Genomic DNA, 7853 nt, shown 5'->3' on the forward strand with positions numbered 1-7853 from the left:
GGATTGTCAGAGGATACAGCAGGATATAGAAAGGTTGGAGACTTGGGCGGAGAAATGGCAGATGGAGTTTAATCCGGACAAATGTGAGGTAATGCATTTTGGAAGGACTAATGCAGGTGGGATGTATACAGTAAATGGCAGAACCCTTAGGAGTATTGACAGGCAGAGAAATCTGAGCGTACAGGTCGGCAGGTCACTGAAAGTGGCAACGCAGGTGGATAAGGTGGTCAAGAAGGTATACGGCATACTTGCTTTCATCGGTCGGGACATAGAGTATACAAATTGGTAAATCATGTTGCAGCTACACAGACACTTAGTCAGGCCACACTTAGAATATTGCGTGCAATTCTGGTCGTCACACTAACAGAAGGACGTGGGGGCTTTGGAGAGGTTTACCAAGATGTTGCCTGTTCTGGTGGGTATTAGCTATGAGGAGAGGTTGGAAAAACTCGGATTGTTTTCACTGGAAGGACGGAGGTGGAGGGGTGACACGATAGAGATTTACAAAGTTAAGAGCGGCATGGACAGAGTGGATAGTAAGAAGTTTTTTTCCCAGGGTGGAAGAGTCAGTTACTAGGGGACATAGGTTCAAGGTGCGAGGGGCAAAGTTTAGAGGGGATGTTCGAGGCAAGTTTTTTGCACAGAGTGTGGTGAGTGCCTGGAACTTGCTGCCAGGGGAGGTGGTGGAAGCAGATACGATAGCGAAGTTTAAGAGACATCTTGACAAATATATGAATAGGAAGGGAATAGAGGGATATGGGCCCCGGAAGTGCAGAAGGTGTTAGCTTAGGCAGGTTTCAAGATTGGCGAAGGCTTGGAGGGCCTAATGGCCTGTTCCTGTGCTGTACTCTTCTTTGTTCTCGTTCTTAATGCGCTTCAAAGCCTCCAACACCTCCTCCTTTGTCATGTTGATATGCTCCAGGATATCCTTTGATCTCACTAGCTTCCATGACCTTCTCCACGGTAAATATGGACGATAAATGTTCATTTCAGATCTCGCCCATTTCCCGTGGCTCCACGCATTGATTGCCACACTGATTCTTGAGATGACCTACTCTCTCCCTCGCTATCCTTTTACGATGAACATACTTATAGAATCTTTTCGGATTCGCTTTTATCTTTTCTGCCAGGGAAATCTCATGGCCCTTTGTCGTCCTCCTAATTTCCTTCTTAAGTGTAGTCCTACATCCCCTATACTCGTCGAGGGACTGGCTTGATCCCAGCTGCCTATACCTGACATATGTCTCCTTCTTTGTCCGAAACAGACCCTCAATATCCCTCATCAACTAAGTTTCTCTAAACTTGCCAGGCTCGCCCTTCCATGCAACAGAACATGCCGGCACTGAATTCCTCCGATCTCACTTTTAAAGGCCTCCCACTTGCCAGACGTCCCTTTGTACATGTAAACTGCCTCTCCCATTCAACTTTTGAGAGTTCCTGCCTGATGCCATCGAAATTAGCCTTACCCCAATTTAGGAATTCAACCTGAGGACCAGTCCTTTCCTTTTCCTTAACTATCTTGAAGCTGATAGAGTTATGGTCACTGATACCAAAGTCCTCCCCCACTGACACATCAACCACCTGCCCATCCGTATTTCCTAAGAGGAGTTCGAGTGTAGCTCCTGCAGAAAACTATCCTGGACACACTTAACAAATTCTTCCCCATCTGATCCCTGAGCACTAAGGCAGTCCCAGTCAATATTAGAGAAGTTAAAATCACCTACAATTACGACCCTATAATTCCTACACCGATCTCTGATTGCCCTAAATATATGCTCCTCCAATTCCCTCTGACTATTGTGGAGCCGATAGTACAATCCCATCAAAGTGATCACCCCTTTATTGTTGCTAAGTTCTACCCATATGGCCTCGCTGGACATTGCCCCAGGGATATCCTCGCTGAGTACTGCCGTGATGTCCACCCTAAACAATAGTGAAACTCGCCCTCCTCTCTTACCTCACCAATGTCACGCCAGAAAGATGGGTATCCCGGAACATTGAGCTGCCAGTCCTGCCAATCCATCAAGAACGTTTCTGTAATAGCTATAATATCACAATCCAAAGTACCTTTGCATGCTCTGAGTTCATCTGCCTTACCTGCAAGACATCTTGCAGTAAAGTAAATGCAGTTTAGCCGACCAGGCCTTCCACGCTCCCTCTTCTGTCCCCGCCCGGCCTGCCTACTGGACTTGCTTGCTTTAACCTCTGCATTTGCCTCAATTATCTCATTGGAGAGACTACTACATTGGGTCCCACCCCCCTTGCATGATGAGTTTCATCCCTCCCGAGTAGAAAAGGCAAACCTCCCCGGAAGGGTTCTGGTCCACCTGCTCTTTGGATGTAACCCGCCCTTCTTGTACAGGTCAACTCTGCACCAGAAGAGATCCCAATGATCCAACTAGCTGAAACTCTTCCTCTGTCTCTGTCTCACTGCAGTGACTGCTCCCCCTCTCACCATCTCCATCTGCTGGATTTCCTGTCTCACTGCAGTTACTGCCCACTCTCACCATCTCTCTCTGCTAGTGTCCCTGTCTCACTGCAGTTACTGTTCCCCTCGCACCATCTCCATTTGCTGGTGTCCTTGTCTCACTGCACTTACTGGGCCCCTCTCCCCATCTTCCTCTGCTGGTGTTCCTGTCTCACTGCAGTTAACGTCCCCCTCGCACCATCTCCATCTGCTGGTGTCTCTGTCTCACTGCAGTTAATGTGTTCTCTCAGCATCTCCATCTGCTGGTGTCCCTGTCACACTGCGGTTATTGCCCCTTCTCAGCATTTGTATCTGCTGGTGTACCTGTCTCACTGCAGTTACTGTCCCCCACGCAACATCTCCATCTGCTGGTGCCCCTGTCTCACTACAGTTACGGCTCCCTCTCACCATTACAGTGTTTGAAATCCTTCAGCTCTTTTTATGATTTGATTCATTTAACAATGAGATTGAGACGGTATTTGACCGCCTTCTTCAGCTCCTGTCTGAATTTAGTCTGTGTCACAGTGTAAATACATGTGTTGGTGCAGGAACTGAGACGCTGCAGCAACTTTGATGTGTGATATGTGATAAGGATAGGGTCAGTGTCGGAGGAATAATCCTGAATGTTTGCGATTCGCCGATAAAGGATAACCACAACCCGGGTCATACATAACAGAATAAAACTGCCCGAAATACTGAAGAGTAAAGTAATTGATTTCCTGTGATTCTCCATCTTTGGTTCCTTGTGATTTTCTCCATTGCTGAGGCGCCGGAATTCCCTGCGGACTTGACTGGAGAATTGGACGGCACACTGGTGCAGTGGTTAGCACCGCAGCCTCAGAGCTCCAGTGGCCCGGGTTCAATTCTGGGTGCTGCCTGTGTGGAGTTTGCAAGTTCTCCCTGTGTCTGCTTGGGTTTACGCCGGGTACTCCTGTTTCCTCCCACCACAAAAGACTTGCATGTTGATAGGTAAATTGGGCATTATAAATTGCCCCTAGGTATGTGGTGGGGGAATATCGGGATAGGTGGGGATGTGGTAGAAATATGGGATTAGTGTAGGATTAGTATAAATGGGTGGTTGATGGTAGGCACAGACTCGGTGGCCGAAGGGCCTGTTTCAGTTCTGTATCTCTAAATATAAAAAATATAATATAAAATCTGTCTGACAGTCAGAACATTGAGCAGTAAGATCACAAAGACCGGGCCACAAGGGGTTAAAATTCAACTGCCCCCCAGATGGGGGAGGTATCGAAGCTCAGTTTATTAACACAACCCATGGGAACATTATCAATAATGTAAATTGTTCTAATGTAAAGTACCAGGTGAGAGACTCTAAACAGCCCAGCACACTCACTATTCCTGCAACCACAACCGCCGTTTTCTCGCTGCAATATTTTGTTCTCACTTTATCACAACAAATGGCCACAGATCGATCAAAGGTGAGCCAGCCAGAAACAACTGTGGCTGCAGAAAGCAGAACGGCAATGAGAGAACACACAGGAGTAATTCTCAGGAATGAATCTGGGAAATAAATTGAAACAATTCAAGTCAATATGGGTTCAGTGACAACGATCATGAGATCAGACACTGCCATTCCCACCAGGTCGAAGGTGATACTTTTCGCGAGACCGAACTTTCCTCGGGACAATCTCACAATCGCCACCAATCTAGCTGGAAGAGAGAGAAAAGGAAGCAGAGGAATTACTGATCAGAACTGGAGACAAATCAGCAGATTGACAGGATCTGGGCTGAAATTTCCAGCTTTGTTGCTGCATCGGGCAGTGAAACTGGTTCATTGACCTGGGCAGTGCTTTGTCACAGTGAAATGTTTGAAAACACAATTATTAATAATGAATTGGGAAATTGATACAGGAAGTGAATAAAGTGAGCACCGGATCTACTGGAAGTACTGAGTGAGGATGCAGTGCCAGTGGGGAAATGAGAAGGGATTTTACAGAGATGGAATCCAATGGGTTAATTGGGAATTTGTCTCCAGACTGTTGGTTGGTAAGGTTTGTGGAGAGCGGGTTAGCTGGTTTGTTACTCTGGGTTCAGGGAACTGACAGAGACTATTACCAAATGGGAAATGACTGAAAACTGCAGCGCTGAGTTTGACTCTCAGCCATGATCTAGAATGGCGGAGCAGGCTCGCAGTGCTGAATGGCCTCCTCCTGCTCCGATGTTCCTGTATCCCGATCAGGTTGGACGAGGAAGCTGGAGGTGGAGCCAGTGCGTGAGATTGGGAAGGAGAGATGGCAAAGGACATGTTGGAACAGTAGGGGACACTGCAGCAGATGGTTTGGGAAAGAGGATAAAGTGAAGCAATGGATGAGGAGACTGAGGATTCAATACACTGAAAGGAGAGGCTGAGATTCACAGAGAGAGACTGCAGCAGCGTGTTAGAGGAAATCTAATCTGTAGATCTCAGTCAGTCAACTCAGCTAATACATTCAAACAAGAATCCCTGTGGTTACTGGTGTTGGAGAACAGTTCATTGTTTATACAATATAGTCGATATATTTAGTTTGTACAGGCAATTAAATATAAACTTAAATATATTTCTGATGTCAGCCTCGCTCTTTATTGAATTCAGCAGTCACAGAGATTTTAAAGTGCAGTATTTAAATAATGAATTACCATCAGTGATGAACTGATTCTGTTGCTTATTCAGTCACTAAGTAAGGATTATGAACTTTCTCCAAAACAAAATGAGGACCTGACAGAAATCAACACAGAGGATCAAGTCCAACATGAAAATGAGCACAATCTGACAACAGACAACTTCAACTCCCAGTTTCTCTCATTAATTGTTCTGGACATTCCAGCACTTTATGACAGTGAATTATTCACACTGCAGTTTTTCTCTTTCTCTTTACTTCTGCTTATCTCTTTCCGTCGGTTTCGTTCTCCCTGCTCCTTTTCTCCTTCCCCATCTCTCTGGAGTATTCACACTCTGCAAACTGTTATAAAATGCTGCTTTTCACATATGATTTATTCCTAACATTCGTTGCCTGTGTTCTGTTCACCAGCACCAGGTTCAATGATTTTATTTTCAAAGTCAGTTTGTTCAACTGTGAAACCTCTGTGAATAATTTAAATTACCTACAGAACACTCAAGTCACCACCTGTCCACCTACACTCTTCACTTCAGGAAGGTTCCAGATTCAATTTGCATTCTGTGCTATGTTAGTTAATCTCAGCTGGCATGGTGGTGGGATTTCCATAATTGGCCTCACCTACTCTTTAATTAGGGTGAGCAAAATGATCATGGCCCTTGCTCCTGATTGCTATTTATTAACATCCATGTGTTTGTATGACACGTGTTTGGTGTCAGTTGGGTTGGTGATCTTTGTCTTGCTTCTCCCCTCTGCTCTCAGTGTGGTCAGTTAGGCTGCGAGCATTCACTGTCCTGGCTCAAACGAAAATGGCTGCTTTGGAGAAGTGCCTCAAAGCTACAGGTACATGGAACCGTGCCACAGAAGGAGTTAATCCTTTCTTTGAGTGGAGGGAGGAAAATGGGCAGGAATAGAAGAGAAATAATCTATTATCAAAGTGTTGAAATGGATTTCTTCTACTTTTGAAAATGACTTCCCTACAGTAGACGTTTGTATGACAATTAAAAGTCACCTTCAGGTTACTGGTACAGGTAGAATAATCGTGATAAACAGCTGGCATCATGTTGGGATTGTCCTCCTCCTCGCGCACCCCCCGCACTCCCACCCACAACCCACCCTGACCCCACCACCAAGCGCTCGCTGCTCTCCATCCACACATGACTCACCTAAAGGTAATGCACCTCCAATTTTGTTGGAATCATACAGAGCAGCAAGAGGACATTCGGCCCATCGGAACATTGCCAGCTTTTTGAGAGAAATAGCCAATTGGTCTAATTCCCTGTTCTTTCCCCGTAGACCTGCAGATTTTTCCTTTTCAAGCGTACTGCCAATTCCCCTTCAAATGTTATGACTGAATCGGCTCCCGCCAATGTTGGACAGTAGATTCCAGATCATAACCTGCAACGTTTATTCAAAAAATTCTCATTCTCCTTCATGCCCACTGCAACCCGGCCCCAACACCCCAGAATTTTTGCCAATTAACTTACATCTGTGCCATCTGTTTCGCATCATTATTTACTCCATCAAAACACACCAAAGAAGAACAATCCTAGCCTCTCCAGTCAAACTACTTTGTAAGATATTTAAATTGACACACTAACATGCGAGATATTCCAATACATAGTTATGTCTCGGCGGCAAAAGAGGTAATTTCCACTCAATCCCTCAAGTTTGCTTTTGGCAATTGTATCAAAACTCTTGGTCATATTGAATGTCATTATCTAGTAAAACATAGGGTTCTCTAACTGAACATTGGCACAGGTGCTCTGTCAAATGCAATCGGTGATGAAAGGTGAAATATTCCATCAACTTCACAGCATATAACTGTTCAAGTATATTTCATTTCTTTGCTACCAATGTTTATATTTAAATGCAATAAGTTTTGGTCCTGCACATTGTGCAGCTGACCTCACAATGGTCTGGCTATGACAGCATAAACCAGTAACCATGTCAACACAGTTTATACCTAAGGATAGCTGTGAAGTGCCTCCATATCATCCAGAGTCAACGTGTGGAAACATCGTCGACTTCAGTGCTGCTTTATTTAAGCGTCCATCACTTTTTTTATCGGAATAGTTGTTGGTGTGATTTGCACTGGCACCCATTTTAACATTGTACCATTTCCTTTATATCGTTTCTCCTCAGCCTTCCTTCCAAAATGCATCATTTTACATTTCTCAGCATTGAGGTTAACCTGCCATGTGTATGACCATTTCACCCGACTGCTTCTATCCTCCTGAAGTCTACTACTGTTCCGTTCCCTGTTTATTACGTTGCAGATGGCACAATGTTGAAGTTATGCCCTGTAAACCCAAGTCCAAGTCATTAATATATATCAAAAAGATCAGTGGTCCTAATTCAAAGCCCTGGGAAATACCCCTGTACCACAATGTGCTCTGTATACAGTGAGTACAAAGGCAGGGAGGGTATGCTGAACATTTATAAAGCTCTGGTTAGGGCCCAACTGGAGGATTGTGTCCAGTTCCGGTCACCACACATTAGGAAAGAGGTGAGGGTCCTTGAGAGGGTGCAGGGATTTACCAGAATGGTTTCAGGGATGAGGGATTTTAGTTACAAGGTTAGGTTGGAAAAGTTGGGTTTGGTCTCCTGAGCAGAAAGCAGATTGAGGGGAGATTGAATAGAAGTGTATAATATTCTGTCAGGCAAAGATACCGTCCTCCAGTCTGAACAAACCATTCACCATTACTCTCAGTGTTCTGTCCCTAAGCCAATGTTGTATCCACTCTGTCCCTGTCCCGTTCATTCCATGA

This window comes from Heterodontus francisci, chromosome 21 (assembly GCF_036365525.1).
Source record: "Heterodontus francisci isolate sHetFra1 chromosome 21, sHetFra1.hap1, whole genome shotgun sequence".
In the NCBI taxonomy this organism is placed as follows: domain Eukaryota; kingdom Metazoa; phylum Chordata; class Chondrichthyes; order Heterodontiformes; family Heterodontidae; genus Heterodontus; species Heterodontus francisci.